The sequence below is a fragment of the Magallana gigas genome, chromosome 10 (assembly GCF_963853765.1).
Source record: "Magallana gigas chromosome 10, xbMagGiga1.1, whole genome shotgun sequence".
NCBI classification, from domain to species: domain Eukaryota; kingdom Metazoa; phylum Mollusca; class Bivalvia; order Ostreida; family Ostreidae; genus Magallana; species Magallana gigas.
The window spans coordinates 35484352-35506806 of NC_088862.1; the positions used below are offsets into that span (position 1 = coordinate 35484352).

Consider the following 22455-nt stretch of genomic DNA (forward strand, 5'->3'; position numbering starts at 1 on the left):
GGGGTACATATACAAAAGATTATATAGAGAAAAATCTTAAAACTTCTTCTCAGAAACCGATCGAGCATAAAAGCTATAACTTGTGTGGAAGCATTCTCAGGTAGGGAAGATTCAAGTTTGTTCAAATCATGATCCCCGGGGGAAGGGTGGTACCACAATTGAGTGTAGTGGCAATTATACATATGAATATATAGGGACAAATCTTTTAAAAATCATCATCTAAAACAGAACATGTTTTAGTTCTAACTTTTGTCAGTTTAGATAGAGTAAATTAAAACTAGTCAAAATCATAATCTTTAGTAGTAGGGTTGAGCCACATGGGTGGGTTGGGGTTTCCAATTGTCAATGGAAAATATTAAAATTATTCACAAAAACTCAAATCTTCTTTCATATGGTTTTACTAATATGCAAGGATTTTTACATATTGTTGATTCTTTTACAAATTGTTTAGACTCCGGTCAAATCTTGGGCCTTACAAAGAGTTTAAAGTTTGATGTAGCTTTATAATCCATATATGAACAGTTGGTTATGCCTGATCATCTTCAACGTTCAATATGTGATATGACTGTAAAATCACTCTGTTACAAAGGTGCTAGACTAATCAACAGAAATCGTGACAAGCAAAAACAAAAAACAAAAACCGAATTCCCAAAGTCATGAACATCTTAATCTGTTGGTGAGGCGTTACCTCTTCGCAAAAAATCTTACCTACCAAACAAAACTTTTCCCCACAAATCACGAAATTCCTGATTCGTATTTGCCTATTGCTGCTCAGGTGAGCGATGTGGCCCAATGGTATCTTGTCTTAATTTAGTACAATGGAATTGCAACAACTTATTCTTTCTTAACACAGATTGCATCCTTTTTAGTAGTTCTGATTTTAAAGAAGTAAAAAAGGCATAAATTATGTGCGATAGATTACCTTTAACAAACAATTCTTATAAGAATACAAATTGTTGAATTTTTCGTAATCATAATCATTTGGATTTTGGTTTACATATATTTGAACAGAAAAAAAGTTAGTTGTTTTTCACGTTTAATCTGTCTTGATGTGTCTTCACTTAAATAATATTTCTTAACTTTGAATACATGTTGAAATGCACTGCAATGGACTCGTCACGTTTCTATCATTTTTGCGTTGTGTTCAAGTTTACATCCGGGTACATGACAAGAAAAGCGCCAAACTGGGTTTTTTTCAACACAAAGAACAACAGCAATTGTTATCGTGAACTAACATTTTACATCTGCTTTTAACATGAATGATAATGTTATTAAAAACCAATTAAACATTTCAAATTGCTGCATCATTATTTATAGGTAAGTATAATTAAACAAGAGGCCCATGAGCCACATCGCTCACCTGAGGAACAATAGGTATGATAAGATCAGCTCAATGGAGTCATAATACAAACTATCTGAACAATGTACAATAATTCATGAAAATCCTGTATAAATAAAATCCATTTTCCCCTGGATATTCTTATGTTTATAATCATTAGTCCCTTTTCTAACAGGATGATTTTATAGTCATATCATATGCTGAGTATTGCAGTTCTAAAAAAGATCCCTAACAATAGTTTATATATGGGATATAAACGTACATCATACTCTGAACCTTCTCGTGAGGCCGAAGAATTGTCCTGCAGCCAAAGTCTTAACAATTATAAAGAATCATCTGGCTGATTAGTTTCTGAGAAGAAGATTTTTAAAGATTTACCCTATATATTCCTTTGTTAAACTTTGACCCCCCCCCCCCCATTGTGGCCCCACCCTACCCCTGGGGATCATTATTTTCACATCTTTGAATCTACACTACCTGAGGATGCTTCCACACAAGTTTCAGCTTTCCTGGTCGATTAGTTTCTGTGAAGATTTCTAAAGAGTTACTCTATATATTCATTTGTTAATTTCGACCCCCCCCCCCATTGTGGCCCCATCCTCAGGTGAGCTAAAAAGGTTAAGTTTACAATTCAATAAGTTGGTTTCTGGAAGAACAAATTTTGAAAATTTTCGTAATAAATATTGACAATTTTTTTTACTTTTTTAATCTTTAGCTTTTAAGATCTGTGTACAAACATAGAATTGTGAGCAAATCTCTGTATCTTGCTTATAATTTGAAGCTTAACACTCAAATATGGTTAGTAAATAGAAATTGTAAACAATTAAACACAAGAAACATGCACTACATGTATAACAAATAAAGAACACAATTTATTGTTTTATTGAATCATATATATACATGTATATACCTACATATTTCCGTCAGCGATATCAAACTCTATTTAAACTGAATAAACTAGAGAAAATGCCGAGCATCTCAGCAAAACCTATTTCATTAACATACCATTACGCAAAAGATAATGCCGAATTACTGATAGAATGAATTGTATTTTAGTACCCCTACATCAGATTTTGCTTAATTTGCGCAGGTAAACAGTTAAGTGTTTGATTTACCGAAGTCTCTGTTTGAATTGATACGTAAAAATCACGAAATACAGACGATATTTTCCAGGTTACAAAGCATAAATAATGAAAACGAAACGAAAATCAGAACAAGCTAACACCAACGTCATGTGTGAAAACTGTCAACGCATTGAAATATTTAGCCTCAATTTACTTCACAAAATCGGCACCAATATATTTTTCATGTTTCAAAATTTCCCTTCATACGCGAACTGTTGCACAACAAGCAAATTCATCATAGTCAGATCGACCCTGTTTCGTATAATGTCATGGCTGCTTTAAACAAAGAACCTCGTTTTAGAAGTATGGAATACGAGTCTTGGTAAAATGGGTATGCAAACCCAGGCTGTGGCAAAATAAATGCCGGGACAGATCGGAAATCGTCAATTCCAAATACGCATTATTTTGCAGAAATATCTACAGCGAATACAAATACACGTGTCCATCAAATATCCTAAAATTTTAATGAGATTGGCATATTAATAACTGCCACTCTTTTGTTTTGCCCAGGCCAAGTCTTGCCCACCAATTTTACCGGATGCCGAGCCCGAAGCTATTTAAAAACTGATTGAAACACGCCTTTCCTTTATTATTATTTTCGTAATAACTTAGATTTGAAACAAAATTACCCCTTAATTTTTGCAATTTATATTTTCCTTCCCATATGGATAATTTATGCTAAACTACGTTGAATTTGCCTCGGTAGTTCTTAAGAAGAAGATTTTTAAAAATGCACCCCCCTTTTTCTACAGTTTCAAGGTTTTCTCCGCTTTGAATATAGATCGGACTTTTATTTTTGCAATTTATATTTGCCCTCCCATAAGGATGCTTTGTGCCAAATTTGGTTGAAATTGGATGAGCAGTTTTAGAGAAGAAGTTCAAAATGTAAAAAGTTTACAGACGGACAGACAGACGGACGGACAACGGACAGATGGACGACGGACAAAATGTGATCAGAATAGCTCACTTGAGCTTTCAGCTCAGGTGAGCTAAAAAAGCTATATGCGACATGTTATACTTGCTTTTGAAAATAAAATGTCCTGAACTATATTGTATATACTATTAGTTAATTCACAGATACACTCACATATTCTATCAAATGATCGACTATTAGTTAATTTGCTTTCAAACTCACGAATTATTAGGATTATTTTATGAAATAATAATTAACTTCATTTTCAATGAGTATAGAATGATTTTATTTTAAAAATTCCGAAAATTGAAAAAACATGCAATTTGTCCTTTAAGTCATGTGAACTAGAAAGGGAATACTTTTAAAATCATTATTAATGATTAGCTGTTATGTGGAAAATAATGCTTCTCAAAAAACCGATTCATTTAATAGAATATGTGAGTGTTTCTGTGTATTTAAAAAAAAATTAATGCTAAAAATAGAATTTGCGAACGGATTTCTCATTGAAATTCCTTAAAAGTATGTGTAAACAGTTTTCTTATCATTTTTTATCACGCTGCAACCTCAGCTTCATGTTAATATTTTTATGCAGTTGAGGTAAATAAATACGATAATAAAGATTCAGATCGTTAGATTTTATCTCAATATTGATATGCACTTTTTGATTATGTTAATGACGACTGTATTTTCTAAACTTCTGGGCAGTTAAGAACGTTTAAAAAGATATTTGAATTGGGTATACACTATTTGTTCTAATTTGGCAAAACCAATATACCAGACATTGTTGTTTTGATTGTATACGTGTCGATATGTTCAACGGTAAACTTTCTAGATAAGTAGTGAACCAAAAAAAAAACAAAGATGTCAGACACTTCGTTTTGTTTGTCGAAATCCTGATGAAAACAACAGTTACTTTCCACACTGCGCATTACCATGGCCACAATATACCACATCGTGTTATTTATCTTTTTCATATATTTCAATAAATGTTTGTGCTGAACAGTGATTTGTTATGGACATAACATTTGATTGATATACCAAATTGCATCACTGCTTTCTACTTTCATGAAAATCAAGCAAAACTCTTCATGAATGATTTAACGTGAACCTTGATGTGATCTCCACGTGATTTGAATTTGTTTTTTGTTATATGAACTTTGCGTGAAATATATCTTTTTTTAAATGAAATTTGTATACATGTAAAAGTTCAAAGCATGGTACAATTATAAAATATATTGATAGTATTGGCAAAAAAGCACTCAATACATTGTGAATGTTATTTTGTTGTACAAGTAATAGCAAAATCAACTGTAAGTTTAATATGAATTTAATAGCAAAACAATTGTTTGATGATGTGACCTCTTCACCTTGGGATTTTTGAAAAATGTTTGAACAGATGTTGTTCAACAAGTAATTGAACCATCGTTGATTACGTGGTAAATAATTGTGAATGATTATCAATTTTATTCTTCCATTTTGTATTTTATGTACATGTGGTCAATGCATAAAATATTTCAAAATGTGCCATTATATTTTTACATCAAAGAATATTTTTCTTATAATCAGCGTTGTGTTATATATCAATTTTTTCTTTAAGAAAACATCAGTTAACATCATATATTAAAGGCGTGTTTCTTTTTATGTATTTTTAAGTTATATTTTTTTATGTAAATACAATTATCAATGTCTGCAAATCTTTCTTTATTAATGTATTGACATTTGAATTTTGTTCATAAATATAATGTTTATTTCTTTTCTTATTTTTCATGGTTAGAAAGACGTGCTCGAAATTTGCAAATTAGATCCTGATATACAGTATCCTATAACATGCTACACCAGTCCTTTAAAAGATAGAATACTCGAAATGATTGAATGCAGCCATGTTTACGAAATTCACACATTAGATACCACGTGAATAATTGGCAAGCTGTGCAAGCAAATTTTCTTTATAAAACTGAACCCGCTATGACCTCAAACAGAGTTTTGATTTACGAACTTTAAACGTGCTTACTAGTCCTGGCAATCCTTCTTATCTAAAGAGATACCACAATCAATAAAGTAGCGAAACTGAAACTGTTTCTGCTTTTTGTTCTAACACAGACCAACGAAAGTCCTAGTTGTTAACCCTTTGTATGTTAAAATGAATGTCAAATAAAAAGCATATGCTTGGTGCAATACAGACATCAACTTCATATCAACGTAAGAAACAATGATGATGAATTAATAAACATGTTAGATAACTTTTCAGAAAAAAAATTTTAATTACCCCTATATTATTTTTATTCATCGTGCTGATCGTTTAATGTTATATATCACTCTGTATAAAGAAAATTTGTATTTCGAATTGAAGGAATAATATTTCAAATTAAAGAAAGTGAACATTTAAACTAAGTTTACCCACCTTGTAAAAGCTTTTACCTTTGCTGATATACACATTATGTAATATAAAGTTAAAAGGTTTTAAAACATCAGCTTTTTAATTATTTATTTAGTGACATACATCCAACATGGCCTATTTTTGTCAACTAGTTACGTTTGTATGCACTTTTCTTTTTTACTCTTAAAATGAAGAGAGTGATTGTGAAATTATTCAAATAGTTTTGGACATGTCATCATGCATGCTGTTAACATGTATTTGTACATAAAAAAACATTTAAGGAAGACAAAATGTCTTGCCTTCGGTTGCTACTTTACTAGGCCGAAGCAACATACATGTTATTCATTTTATCATAATCTTGAGACCCTAGATCGATATTTAATTTTGCTAAATACATTCTACTCTTTATGAATTTAACCATCTTCCAACGCACTCTTTTAAAACGCGCTATAATACCGTCTTTATTTCGATTGTGTACTTCTCAATCAATTTTAGAGAGGAGTGATGTGGATTCGGAAAATTACATTGCTGTGATCTGAAGAATTGAATCATATTGAAAAATTAAAAGTATAAAGAAAGGAAATTTGATTGCAATATAAATATACAACATGTTTCGGTATTCAATTAAAACATAATAATGGTTGACTTTCCATAAATGTCAGTAATAATTCAACGTAGTTTTCTTTTCATTTTTATCATTTTTTTTTAAATTATTATAATTATTAAATTCGTCAGGGTCGTTTTATACGAATATTAATTGTATATCATATACCTTGTAGTGTATCAGCCCTGATACACGTGTTTTGGACTAGGTGAGACAGCAACCGGAAGCTAGGGCTGTATCGCCCTCGGGGCTGATATTTCTCTGTCTCAGCCCGTCGTCAAGGGGGTGTATTGCCCTCAAATTTGAAATCGATAATTTCCATATATCTCTGCTATATATTAAGACTAGTTTGTGAAATAACGATAGAATAACGAATATATAATACAAATTCTCACCTTACACGTCTGAATATTTTTATTTATTACCGAAAATTGAAAAATAATAATTCAAAAATAGCGCCAAAGAGTGATGTCTATCTAAGTAAGGGGAGGTAACCTACACAACGGTTGTGTATTCAGAACAATAGCACGCTATATTTAATATCAATCAACGTTTAAATTACGGAGGATATAGAGTATAGAGAAGGATGGAACGACACTTAATCTAAGAAAGCCTGAGATTAGACTGTAAAAATTAAGTGGTTAAAGTAATGGACGCCGTTATGAACGTTCTCAAACAATTTCCTAGTTGCTATAATGGTATGGATCTTTATGAATGGAATCTGACGGGAAACTTACGAAATCCCAGTGAAAGAATTTGACTCATTACGAAGCTGCGTAGGATGGAAGTTTCTTCGGGCTTGGGCCGATACCAACCGCTCAGGCTGATACCAGGGCCGAGATCAAAACAAAAGTGTGATATTCTATATTTACTCCAAGATGATTTTATATTTCTTCTTCTTCTTCTTCTTCTTCTTCTTCTTCTTCTTCTTCTTTTTCTTCTTCTTCTTCTTCTTCTTTTCGGGGGGGGGGGGGGGTGTACGCGGATGCAAGAAAAATTGTTATTCTACCATCTCTTATGCAAAATTAATATTTAACTTTTGTTCCGAGCTATTTCAAAAGTATTTTAAACTGTGAACCATACGTGACGAGAATATATTTACGATCACACATATATCGTATGAGTGGCCTACAAATTTTACAACATGTTTTTATTGATTATTTTCATCAAAGGCAAATCACAACAACAACATAGGTTAGAATGCTATGAAGCATTTTATTTTCAAAATGGATAATTGTATGTTATTTGTTAAATTTGATCAGTCAATATAGATGGTATGCTTCCAAATGGTATTCTTCGGATAATTATGTGTATAAACACCTTCATTAAGTTTCGGGTAATTCATTTAGGTTTTTTTATTTACTCTATATGATTGCTTTAATTTTTTAATACATTGCATCATAATCAAAAGAGTTTTACATGCAAATTAAATACAGGTTTAAATATTAATATCATATGATATATCTTGGATTGAACAGGTTCAAACCATTATATTGTATACTTAAAGTTGTTTAAAACAAACCATAGAGACGTTTTGTTGATATTATAACACAAACTATGTTGTTATGGTTCCTCTTTATCATTGTGGGAAGTGACAAGTAAAAATGTTCATTCATTAACAGATGGCAAGTAAGTGTATGATGAATGTTACACAATTATCACTCCCCACTATCTACTGTGATAATTGCTTAATATGTGTGCAGCTGTGCTTATCTATGAGGAAGTTTTCATTTTGAACATCGCTTTTCTCACAAAGACGACAATTATAGCATTTAAAAGCTTCCTTGTTTATGTAATCACAGATACACATTTCAAAGCAATCTACCAAACCAATTATTTTGTACAATATTATAATAAAAATATGATATTGCGTACATGACGATTTTCTTCTAAAGGTTTTTATGATTGGTTAAAAGTAGGATGGTTAACCGGAGGAGAACAGTACTGGGACTGTACTAGTTATCGGCTAAAAATCGGCTAAAATTTTTGGATAAAACTTGCCATACTTTAAATAAGGAACTCCTTACTAATCAATCTGTTAGTTTATATCATTTTAGAACCCAAAACATCTTGTTTTGTGCTTTTTAGCAGACCCAAAATTTGCCGAGTTTTTTTAAGATTTACTGTACCAGTTATCGGCTTCGTGATAATAACATAGTAAAATCCCTGTACATGTTGATTTTATACTCTGCTAAATGAAATTTGAATTATGCCCCTTGTGGGTTCAGACTAACGTAATCGGGGTTAATATACATTATAAACAAAACTCATAAAATTATTCGTTTATTATCATATACGGTAATTCACCAAATCATAGACTATTTAATACATATTTGTGCAATCAAGCGTCCAATTGCGCTTCGAATCTCTCGGAAATTAAAGAATTCCTTTTGTTTATACATGTTATATGTATTGACATTATATGTAAAATCAAAGAAGGGATATAATTCCGTATCACAAAGGGGTAAGATTCTATTTTTAACTTATAATGTCACTTCCCCCACTGCTGAAAGTGCAAAGATGTAAAATCAGCGGTAAACAATGATCGTTTAAGCTCATGTATAAAACATATTCAAGAAAGTTTTCAAGCAAACTTACTTTTCTTTATTAGAAAAATTCGACTGAATTAAAAAATCTTGGATTGTCCCGTGGTATAAACCCGAACTCTCAGTTTAGCCGATAACTGGTGTTAGCCGATAACTGGTACAGTACCAGTATAATTTAATTTAAAGTTATGACAATGAATTATTTTGAAAAAAAAATTATAAACTTCTCCAGTCCCCAAACATTTATTTAAATCCTTTGTAAACTTAATATTTTTTCAGGATACTGATTCACCATAACAAAATTTCAAACCATGTTAACAATCTTTTAAATGTTATTGGTAATATTAATATCAATTACAGAAATGAAAATATGCATAGTTTGTAGGTCAAGAACAAATGATTTAAGTTAAGAAAATTTAATGACAATGTATGGAAATTAACAGCGCGCACATGAAACCATTTTTGCACTTTGCAGGGGGGGGGGGGTTAAAGCATTCATACGTTTCAAGTAACTATTAAAAGATAGGCAGTTTTTAGATACGAAATATGATGTGAGAGGCAAAATACAAACAATACATGCGTTTAGTATTTTAAACTATTACAAAATACAGTCTCTGTTTTGCTTAAAGGAATTCTAACTTTCTTAATAATGTAAAATTTATATAAAAAACTTTGCATTTGTTTTGTTTTGGAGTGTTTTCATGTGTTTGTATCAAAAATATATGCTGCATTGCCTCATAAATAGTAGACAATATTCGACTAAACATGGACGTTATTTATATTTTACACAACCGAGATACGAAATATGTGTATGACAGACAGTTGGTATTAAACACTTAAGATTATTTATCCCGTTTTAAAATAAGCTTCCTAAATATAAACGTCACTTAATTAAAACCAAGTTATTTTTTTTCTTTTTTGTTCAGACTGACTGTGTATTCTCTTTTATGATGAATTGGCTTGTTACGATATTGACTAAATATTTGCCGACGTTGTCGAGACACTACTTTGGGTTAGGTAGATTTCGGTAGATTATTTAAAAAATAAAATCTCGTCCTTGACATGGTTGCCGATAAGTTTATGCAATTACTCATGTGCAGTAAAACAGTTATCTCAGAACCGTCCCCTTTTTACTGTGCTAGTTAAATTACTTTCATATGTCAGTATAAAATAGCATAAAATGTAACATATGAGTCGCCTTGTATAGACAAACTCGACAACTTTGTGATTTGTGACAATATCTAAGATAGTATGGTACATTGTTTATAAGTCACTGTTTAAAATGAAAATATACTAAGATGCAGGGTGTCATATTGATAGATGTATGAAGTACATGTATGTGCATATTGTAATGCAGTTAAAACTTAAAGCTCTCATTTAAAGCTTTACTTTTCAATTTATTGACAATATAACAACATTACAGTGAATAAACTTAGACTCATGACCCAAGTAAGAACTACACTGATAAAAGGTTTTAATAAAAACACACCAATAATTGTTAGTTTGTTAAAGTATGAACGTTTCGTTTTCTAATTTTTGTAGAAACACACCTGCTTGTACTTAGCTACTTTATTTAAGTATCAATAAAATAAATATATATTGAAATTGTTTTCTAACAAGTTAAAACTCTTGTACAAAACCTCAGTCGTTTTATATCTCCCGTATGAAAAGGAAAAAATCCACTAGATATTTATTTAAGAAACTGCTTGTAATATTAGGATACAGTCATTCCTATGCAATAACCTTTAAGAACGCCTTACTTGTCAGCGTGGAGTGCCGGAGAGATGCACTGGTTTTCTTTCTTATAAAGATTTATCACACAAAAGGGATTTACAACGGATTTACAGCGGTCGTATAAAAGATAAGCCTGCTTACGTATCCTAATATCGCTCTTATCTATCGTGTATGCAGGATTTACAACGGTCTTTAAAAAACAAGTGTTCTTACCAGACCTATGTCGTCGGTGTGCATTTGGTCACGTAAATGTTAAAAGAAAGAAACTGCAACTTTAATTATTGATTTATATTCCTTCAAACTCCAAAGTATACCCCTATCAACAAGACATCTTTGTTTCTCTGACCCTGACAATATTATGATAGATGTGGTACGATAAGATAACCTGTTTCCATGAAACACCCAACTGTTTTTTTTTACGCAGGGTTTATTTCTTTTTTTTTCTTTTTTCAATGTCATGCCTTGACATTTCCGAACAAGGGTTTGCGAGAAAAAAAAAATCAAGTTTACACAGGAAAAATGTCCACATGTGTGCAACATGTGTTTAACATATATTTTACATATATATTTTACACGTGTAAAACACATAAAAAGAGCACACATATATAAAGTGTTTAATTCCACACATGTTTAACATGTGTTTAATATGTGTCAAACATGTGTGAAATTAAACATAGCATATTTTATATGTGTAAAACACATATTCTATATGTGTAATATATGTGTTGCATTTTATATATGAAATTTATATATAATTTTTTGTTAGCAATTGTCAATAATAATGGTACATCTTTACTTAAGCTTTCATTTAAAATATATTACGTACAGTGTGCTTCATATTGCAAACTATTCCTTGATATCAATGTATAGATCATCAGTATATTATTGCAGATGCACACCAGGCATATAAAAAAATAATAACAAAAACTTCATTAATTTGTTCTCAGGAGTTTATTCTTCATTGCCATGTAACAATTCATTTCTCTCTTCCTTGTTCCTGTAAAAAAAAGAAAAATGACACAATCATACATAATTATGTATTGTTTCTATTTCATTTTTAATGTACTACACCATTAGTTATTGTTTGCCATGTCTCTGTTTTACAGTATACATGTACACTTGTTACACTATCCAATGATATTACATTATAAAGATTCAATACTAAAATTCATACAGAAATATATTAGATAAGTACCTGGTAATCTAGGTCAGAATATGTATTAATATTGTAAAAGAGTGAAATCACAACAATTTTTTAACTTACCGCTTGGTAACCTTTAATTCTTCTTTCTTCTTTTTCCTGCAGAAGCTCCCAGATGTTTCGTCTGTTGTCTTTTTTTATTGATACATAGAACTCTGGTGACAGAAAAAAATCTCAAGTTAATATATAGTCATGGTATATTTCATAGATTGAAGATATAAATTAAATTGTCATGTGAGAATCAAATTTTCATTTTAATTTAAATATATGTATTTCTCTAACAGAACTTACATACATGTAGTTATTACTATACAATCATGTATATAATATAATTATAATTCTCACCTTTAAACTCTGGCCGGAACTTCTATCATTCGGTAAACTTTTTCGTTGTTAAGAATAACCTCTGAATTAAAGAAATGAAGAAAAAATAATCAAAATTCTTTTATAAAGTATCATTCAATAAATAGTTATATATATTTATACACATGTACATGATGTACTTTATTTGTACATAATTATGTCCAAAGAAGGGACTGGTTGCATGTTAAGTTCAATTGTTTGAGTTGTTAGCCAATACATGTAGTATACTGTGGAATCATTTAAATTCGTGGGGGGCAATTTTTGTGGATTATGACTTTTTTGCTCTTTGTGGGGATGTAATTTCGTGGATGCGTAGCCTACTGTTTCAGTAACAAAGATAACTGTTTCTAAAATTGTTTTCGTTGAGGATTTAAATTAGTGGGAGAGGGCTACCCACGAATTCCTCGAAAATTGCGCCACCATGAATTTTAATGATTCCACGGGATATACATTAGATCTGACACTTTTAAGATGCCTTAATAGTATTGTTGATTTTTATCAATATATAAGTATATCATACAAATGATATTACAAAGTCAGACTTACAAGTGCTACTGTCATCTTCTTTCTCCTCATGTCCACAGGACTCTTTCCTGGTGGAGTGAATTGGCTGTACAAATAATTGCACAGCCATCCAGGGGGAGAGGGTCTCAAATTAGTCCATTGTAGAGCGGAACAGCTAAGAAAAATAAACATCAGACTTTCAATATTAAAACTAAAAAACAAATATTTGTTTAAATCAGTCACTGTATACACATGTAAGAAAAGTCATTGTTGTACATCCTAGAATTACCATTACTAAAACTATAAAAACTGAAATATCCAGATTTTCAGAATTATATTGCTGTTTTGCAAGTACATGTACATGTTATATAATAATTAATTGTTACAAGTGCTTTTGATTGCTAAAAACTAACAGCAATTTTAAGAAGTCTGAGATAATTAAGTAACTAATAATACAAACATGCAGCCATCAGTGGATACCAAGCAGCTTTAACAGAATTCTGATACTGCATGCACATATTTTTGCAACAGAACTGACAAACTAACCAAAAAAACTAGCCATCTCTATGTCGATCTAACTTCAACTTCCTTCTTTTCAGTGCATTGACCTTAGCAATTCATGTGTGGACTGGGTTCTTTCTAAAATATAGTTATACCAACTTAATACAATCATCAGAGGTTTTTAAATCAGCATAAAATAAATATTTAATTTTGAGGAGAAAAACAGACATATTATGATAATATTTTTATAATTAAACCTGAAATATTTGTAAAAGTTAGATTTTCAACTCTTAAAAATTACAGTACACTATACAGAAATTCTTAATATTAACAATACAGTCAGAACTCTACGTGTTTAGATTTAATTACCATGATTTGTCACTTTTATACCAGCTGCAGTGTAGAACTGTCTATGAAATCAAGAAGAATGTCTGGATCTTGAAAAATTCATTACCCTATGTCTTCGGAGTTCCTGACCGACCGATATTGGTAGCCTTTGTACTATAGCCATCTTCTACCAAAAAAAAAGAAATTTACACACAATAGTTGTATATATCAAAATAAGTTGCATATCATAGTACATTGCAGGTATATTATTGCATGTTTAATAATAAAAAAAAACACTTAAAACATGACATTTAGAATTAATATGAAAATTTCATTGATTTTCTTTTACAAAATTTAAATCATGAATACTTTCAAAAGAAAGTCAAGCATCAGTTTTGAAGATAAAAAACTGAATTTTACTTATAATACTTACAACTGCATAAACAGTTTAAAGAGACATATCCCTGCTATCCACTGCGTTAGTTTATTTATGTCTTCTGTGACCTGTCTAAAAATAAAGTGTGTTGATTAGCATACTCACTTAAGTAACCGACTGAATATTTTAGCAAGTTGTTGCATAATAAATAACATTTTAAACAATCAATTTAATTTTCAGTTTTGATATATCAACAACAACAACAACAACAACAAAATTATATAAAACTTTCGACTTGCTGCTTTTAAGTTTTATGCTACGCGTTACTTTGCAACGAGCTTTACTCTAGTTTATTCTACTTTCACTTTTCAAGATTGAAATGTGTCTGATCTAAATAAAAATACATTTGATAAACATATATTTAATGTTCGCTTAATTTTCAAGCATTGTTCTGTCTATAAATCTGCTTTTTTCAGCTACAACTGCTTAATTGTAGCTTTGTGGAAAACGTTTACCGACAGACCTACCGTTTACCTACATATAGCAGATGTAGTATATACCTTTATGTGTATTATATACATTAAATCACCGTATTTGCCTTATAGTTCTTCTAAAAACTTTCATCAATTTCACCTAAGTAGATTGGATAAGCATCGATCGATGACAATACATGTTTCTTGTTTTGAACCCGAATTTTCCCGAAGAACACAAGCTACTTGACGTGTTGTAAAATGACTAGGTTGCTACCAGCAATATTTGTATAATTTTACAATACAAATAAATGAATAAGAATGATTGACAAACCTTACCTTAGGCCTCAAATCGAATATCTGTAAATGATTGATCAACATCTTCTGCTTCCGTGACGTAAAAAATGACGTATGATTGCAAACGACAAAATTAAAGCCAATCGAGATTTTAATCCGGAATTGGTTAACTAATAAATATTCTGTAAGTTACTCTGCAAAAGTTTGTTAGATAAATTTTATTCTTACAAATATTTACTAATAAATGCATAAATATAGGTGAAAGTCATGAAAATAAATAATAAATTCAACATTTTTTTTTTCGTGTTTATGTTCTTTGAAACATGTTTTGAACATATATTATTTTATATATGTGTTAAACATATGTAAAATATATATGTTACACACGTGTATAATATATGTGTTCAACATATAAATTTTAAAACATGTGTTGTACACATGCATTATATGTGCAAAACATGTGTAAAATTATACACATATTTTACACATGTGGACATTTTTCCTGTGTACATGTAAGTGATTTTAAAGTTTTATTCAGAAAGCTCGTAAACACATTAAATTTGCAAAATATTCAAAATCCTACTTACTACTAAGTGTAAGTGTGTGTGTTTGTGGTGCGGGTGAAAGGGTAGGTTTTGCACTTGATTGTGTACAATTATCGAATGGCCGATGTTTTCGGTAAAACATTTCATAAAATCATCGAATTTTCAATTATTTTTGTAAAAGATAGGGGAAGATTAAATTTAGAATGTTTTTATATATGTTATTTGCAAACTATAACAATGAATTATGCAAAAATGGAAGGGGTTGGTATAATCCTGCTGCTAAATTAGAAAATCTAAGTGGGTTTAAAGGGAAAGTCCTTAAAGCTGACATGAATTCATAAATGCGCATTATTTCCCTTTTAGCTCATCGCTTAACACCCCCTATATAAGGCTGAGAGCATTGTTCATGCTTCACCGCATTCAGGTATCTCATATACCCGAACACGTTACCTTGGACGAAAAGACGTGTAGAAATGCGTTTTGAAGAGAAAAAAATGACAACCACTGCACTGGCAAGATATATCCAATAAACGACGAAACAAGACAGACCGGAATCCAGGCGCAGATACTCATAAAATTCCTCGAAAATGGTGGACTGTTTTCCTGTGTATGTTATAATATTGCACATGCGCAAACAACGCAATGTGGCAGATCGAGCAATGTTAATGATCGCATGGGTTTTAGAAACGGAACGTTTTTGTAGGAACGGATGGAATCAATGTTAGATTGTTACTTTCTTGGATTGACTATTATTAACTACTGTGTTGGATGTAGTGTCGCCGGGGTTTTCAAAAAGACGCAGACGTTATTCACTCTGTATGAACGAAACACATGTTCGATGTGAATGCGAAGTAAATCAGCACTGTCTGTGCAAAATGATAAAGATATCTGGCAAATACATTCACAGAATAAATATTTTTTGTATTTCCTTGATTGTTGTTTTCTTTGTTCTTTGCTACAAAGATTTTACTTCAATGTGTAATTCATGCATTTAGAAGTCCGTGCAACCTGAATGCCTCGATCGGAAAGCAACCGACCGTAACTTTCTGAACGGGTATATATACCCCAGTGGCAGTAGAGGAGCGTTCGAAATTAATATGGCGACCAAATGCTTTTATGAATTCATGTCAGCTTTAAGGTGTATATAAAATGTCCATGAAAACGCAAAAGTTAAACACTAGTAGTGAACCTTAAAGCATCCATTTCTTATTTACTAAAGTGTTGCTTTCTTTCCAATGACATACCTTGCTGATTAAATTAGTCTCGTAACAAAAATTACCTGCATACTCTATCTCTCCTTACAGATTGTAACATGTTAATTGTAACTAGAATTTAATATATGTATTTTTATTTAACTTTTAAGTCAATAATATAAACAATCTTTGGTAACTAAAAGGAATTATGTAAATTTAGTATAGTCATATAAATTAGTCTGTATTCTAACTCATACTTTAATAAAATAAATTGCAAATGAAAAAAGTTTGTCACTAACATACAATGTATTTCACATAAAAGGGATACAAACTTTGCTATATTTTAACATGAAACAAATGATAACAAATACAACTTTGATTTTAAAGTTCGGTTATATATTGAAGATTTATTTCTTATTTTTTGCCATACATATGAGATTAAAATTGACACTACATTGTTGCCCTATTTTTTTTAGTAGGACAAAATCTACATTGGTCCTTCCGATTAGACTTTCAATAGCCTCCCTCGATATTTCCTAACGACGGGAACATTCTGGAAGCTAGACAAATATGTTTAGGAGCCCCATGAATGCTTTTTCTTTAAATAAAATATATCTGCATTAAAAATGACACGATAATGTTTAACAACATTATAAGGCCGCGAGTGTTTGATTAGTCACGATTTCAACATGAACAATTTTTTTTAAAAAATGATCAAACTACTGCCCTCTTAACTCAAAACAAAAAATGACCGTAATATAAAATAAGGTGATTAAGTTCATATAATGATTGGGGAAAATCAATACCATAACATTTTCTTAACGGGGCAAAAACTGTGTGAATAAAATGATATGTAATTCAGATATTTCATTTTGGAAATAAGAAACATTGATATGCAAACTATATATCAAAATCACTGCATATTAATTACAATGAATCAAGGAGTATGAACTATCATTATAAGAAGATTTTTATCCAAAAAATAGGACGATTTTGATTATAAAATTTAACTGAGTTCCCAAACCCTAATAAAAAAAAATATAACCTTCGTTAATGGGGAAAATACGCTATTTTGCTTAATTAGGTTTTATTTTCAGCCGTATTTCTCACCTTATTTAGTTTTATCCTTGTTAATTGTCTTATCTTTACCATACAGTGAACTGTTTAGGAATTCGATGACATGACGGTTTTTTTCTTTATTGCACTAATTCATATAAAATAAATACGATTATCTAAAGAATGCAGTTTGCGAGTGACTATAACATAATTCATTTTATGCAAAGGATCATATAACGGAGAGAGAGAGAGAGAGAGAGAGAGAGAGAGAGAGAGAGAGAGAGAGAGAGAGAGAGAGGACATGAATGCTTATCGCGACTGGCATTTATATGATTACTAGAACATAGCATATTACGAAACCCAAACGGCTCAATTTAGAATCTGCTTTAAAATACGAGACACGAACAACAAGATTCGAGATTTGAAATACTCAAATCAATCATATAACAACCTGTATCATAGCGAACATAGATCATCCGTGCCCGCTCTTACCTACAAAAAAGATATGTAATGAATAAGTATATATCAGGTTAAATCAACCTTGCAGAAGTTTTTAACGCGATATGAATACTTAAGTTTTAAAGGTTTTGATAATATAATTTGCTACGAATCAAAGTGATATGGCTCGCTTTGTGTGTATATGTGTTTGTATATTTACACATATTTTACAAATGTGGACATTTTTCCTGTGTTGTACAAAACTTAAAGCGTGTTATAGCTCCCGCATTAAGACGAAAAATTCCGCCAGTTATTTATGAGAAAGGTTGCTTGGGATAACGGGATGCAGTAATTCATATGTAGTATCCTCTAAGAACGTTTTACTAGCCAATTTGAAGTGCAGGCGAGATGCACTGGTTTTATATCTCGGAAAGTTTTACTATACAAAAAAGAATAACAAGGGTCGTATAAAAGACATGAGTGCGTAGGAATCCTTATTAGCATTCTTATCTATCGTATATGCAGGATTTACAACGTATAAAAGTGCCCTTACCAGTCCTATCGTATCGCTATGCATTTTATCACGAACATGTAAATAAAAACCGAAACTGAAACTTTTTTTTATGCTTTTAAATAAATTAAGGTATATCCTTTAAACAAGATATACTTCTTTAACTCTGACATACTAACATGTATGATAGATTGCAAGAGTGAGTCATAGCATCGTCAGATAAATAAGCTTATTTCTTTTTTGAACCACTTTTTCACACAACAACCTTGAACTAGTTCTTCAACACTTCATACCAAAGAAAACACAATACAGATATGCTCTTTTCTGATAAACAGATACTAAAACAAATCTACCTTTGATAGCAATTTTATGTTTGTCGTCCATATTTTTTTTTCAAATCATTATTTAACAATCAAATTTAAAATCAGCCAACAAATGTGTAGTAACGTTCCATGATTCACGGTATAAATGCTTAAGCCTTTATGTTGTTAAAATGAGTATTTTTTATTAATGTTGACAAAGAAAAACAAAAATGTTTTGAAATGCTGTTTTAATATAAATATTGAATTTAAAAAAAAACTTTTTCTATTGACAGATTAAATTCATTGTATCTAACGTGTCGTATATTTTTGTCAAACAGTTGCCTTGACGTCAACATATCTTATTCTGAAATTGAAAAGAATTGTTGTAAAATTCATTAAATAGTTTTAAATTATGCATGCTTCCGAGATGGACTCTACAAATATTTAAGGAGTGAAAACAATTCGTGTCATTTTCGTGTCATTTGGTTGGTGCTGTACAAGGTCTAGGCGCCATAATCCACCTAATTTTTAATCTTTCCACCAAATATTGATAGTAACCAACAGTTATCTCCCTTTTTTTGTAAAATGCTCTTTAAATTTAAATCAGTATGACGGTGGTGATTTTGAAATTTCTAAATTTTAATTGAGAAACACTTAACATTAACTTGAATACTCGGAAATGCATTTTTTGTTCACATGATTAACGTTTTGTTAATTTTTTTTTTTACAAAAAAATTGCTGAAAAGAAATTGATGTAAAAAAATTATGCACACATGTAATCTGTCAAAGCCATTTCAATGTATGAAAACTTGGTGTCGGTGATATATTGTGACGTTTTTTAAGGATTATAGAGAACAATGAATTATAAATGCGTTATGTTGGTATGTGCATATATTTTACGGTACATGTATATCTTAAATTGCTCATTAATCGACCTCCATTCTCTCTTTAATATTCATTTCTTATCAAAGTGTCAAAGCGGTTTGAACTCAGTTAAGGTTTTTCTAACTTTATAGATTGTGTTGATATTTTCCCACATAATATGACGTATGGTGCCAATGTCGATGTGGAAAATGATTAGCAAAACACCAATTCATTAACAGATGTCATTCAATGATATAATAAAATCTTTTTGTAAACTTGATTCCCACTCTCTATTATTTAATGTGACAGTTGTTCTTCAAGTGTGTCTCTGTTTATATTTTCCGGTTTCCATTTCAGAACATCGCACGCATCATAAAGACGAATGTTGTAACATTTCAAAGTTTCCTTGTTTACGTAAATGCAAGTTTTAAATCAAAGTACCAAACCATTGTTTTGTATAGTATCAATATTACGTGTACATGGATATTTTGATTTAAATGTAATCTATACTGTGTTGATTATTTAAACTAGATGGGTAAATAGGATGATTAATATGAGGTGTCATTTGTTTAGAGTTTTCATTATGAATTCTTTTGGAAATATTTAAATCATTCTTTAATAACTAATCATTCTTTAATGTACATAAACTTATTTGTACATGTAAATATTAATGATTAGATTCATATTTATTTACTAGTACAGTATGTCAAGAACATTTATATGTCATACAATTTTAAAAACAAAGCGCAAAACTAAAATTCATGCCCATAAACGTAAAAAGTTAAGCGCCCGAAATTGATTAGATTAAATCAAATAGGATGTAAAAAAAATCTTCCGTGTTGTACCATGAAATATTTCAAGTACAGACAATGCAACCGTGATATTGGTATCAACAACTAGAACTCTGTGTATTAATTCATTTAATTTATAGTTTACCTGACTGACCAATGTTTGTTATCGTTATCTTACTTTATGACGAAATACTACTGTAGGCTCATGTTCTTGATGGTCAGTCTTACGATTGTTAATAAAAATTGTTTGCAAATTTGAATGTTAACAACAATTATAAATAATATCATGCATTGTTATTGCTTTTACCAAAATGAACACTTTTCTTAGCCAAGTTTTAGGTCACAGCTGTGCATATACATGTGCTTATAGCACATTGATAGCAAATATGGCTAAATATCAGACACAATGAGAACACGACGGGTGTGACCGGTCAGCAGTGGATGCTCACTCCTCCTAGGCACCTGATCCTACCTTTATCTATCTGGGATCCGTGTTTAACTGCTTTGAAATTATATTCCGTTTTATGGCTTTTGAGGTGGTTTACGGTTTGTTATTGTCATTTGTTCACCTACTTTTAATTTCAAGATACGAGAAGGCTATATATTCTACCTTTCATTAAGTAAAGACAAATTTCAAAAATATTTTACCTTTAAATTCCATTTATATTTTTTTGGTTTATTCAGAACTCCCGTTCGTAAAGAGACAAGCATAGTCTTAAATGGCTTTGACAATCAAACCGTCTTAAACTTGGTTGTTGATTTTCCGAAACTATTTTAAAAAAGCGTTTAACGTTCTTCTGCAAATTGTTGGGTTTTTTTTTTTTGGTTTTTGTTTGCTTTTTTTTTTTTTATTTGAGTCCATGAAAAATATTACCTTATGTATTAACACCACTCTTGCTTGATAAATAAAACAAATCCACATATTAAAACACGGAATGTAGTAGAGTTATCTTTCTTAATTCAACAGCAAATACACACATATTAATGAATTGCTTCTTTTAAATGACAAACGCGATTTCACGAAGAACAATTTGTATTAAATTAATTGTGTCATTATCGTTTAGTTAATTTAGGTGCATTTTGGTTCCCGTTAGAGTAAACAGAAGCGCTAGTAATTTGGTCTTAAAAAATTAATACATATAACTTTGGAACCAGTGGATAAAAAGTAACAAAAGTAAAACTCGATGAATAATAACTGCTGCGTTGAACGAATTGGTGTGGTAGGATTTGAAATCTTCTCGATTTTTACATTGATAATATTATAACTGAAACCTATTACATTAATCTCATTGTCACTTGATTTAAGAGAAAAAATATATTTGAACATTATAAAGTTACACAAAAAGCTTAACTGTTAATTCACTAAACAAAGCGCAATATTTTCAAAGACTATAGTCCTCTTTGATTTCATGGTTAGGACACTAAAACTCGAAATACATTGAGGCATTGTACATGCATGGATTAGAGGTTTAAATTTAACAATGTAAAACAAACTATAATATATCCATTTTACAAATTTATTATCGGATTAAAAAACCAGAAAAATGTGTATGAAAACAACATCCTACTAATGAATGAGTTCCACCAACAGCGTCCACTTGAACAAAGACTTCGTCCCCGGATGTAAGGGAAACCATAGTGACCTCAGTTCTTTTGAGGTAGTAATCATGATTCTAATCCAAGAATATGTAGCCGATGGTGTTTCCGTTTCTCTTCAGCAGAAGATGAAGCGAGTGGTCACCGGGTTCAGGCTTCACTGTTCCTATCATGGAGAACATATAGTTGCCGTCTACAGGTGCTCGAAATACACCTGTGACGGAACTGTAAGCATGACCGACATTTGTAATGACGTCATCAAAAGCAACTATATGACCGTTGGCGGGATTTACGAGAGTCTGACTCAACTGGCTCATAAAGACGACAGGAGAAGACGCTGTTAGAGTGAAATCAGATGTATATCATGAAACAAAAACTATCTTAATAAGAGTTAACATAAAATAAAAATTTAGAGTAGTACAAGTAAATTTGAAACGATTAGAAGCATGGACGACAAACGGGCATTTGACTGAAATATGGTGA

General features: G+C 30.9%; 1 long non-coding RNA gene across 1 annotated transcript; it reads right to left on the reverse strand.

The window, feature by feature from the left end:
• Positions 1-11473: 11473 nt before the first annotated feature.
• On the reverse strand, positions 11474-14502 carry LOC117684186 (uncharacterized). Its single transcript, XR_010710266.1, has 7 exons — positions 13967-14502; positions 13576-13720; positions 13252-13344; positions 12748-12880; positions 12184-12244; positions 11902-11993; positions 11474-11634 (listed from the first exon to the last, which is right to left on the reverse strand). It is a non-coding gene; the product is annotated as an uncharacterized lncRNA (long non-coding RNA).
• Between the last annotated feature and the right edge of the window lie 7953 nt (positions 14503-22455).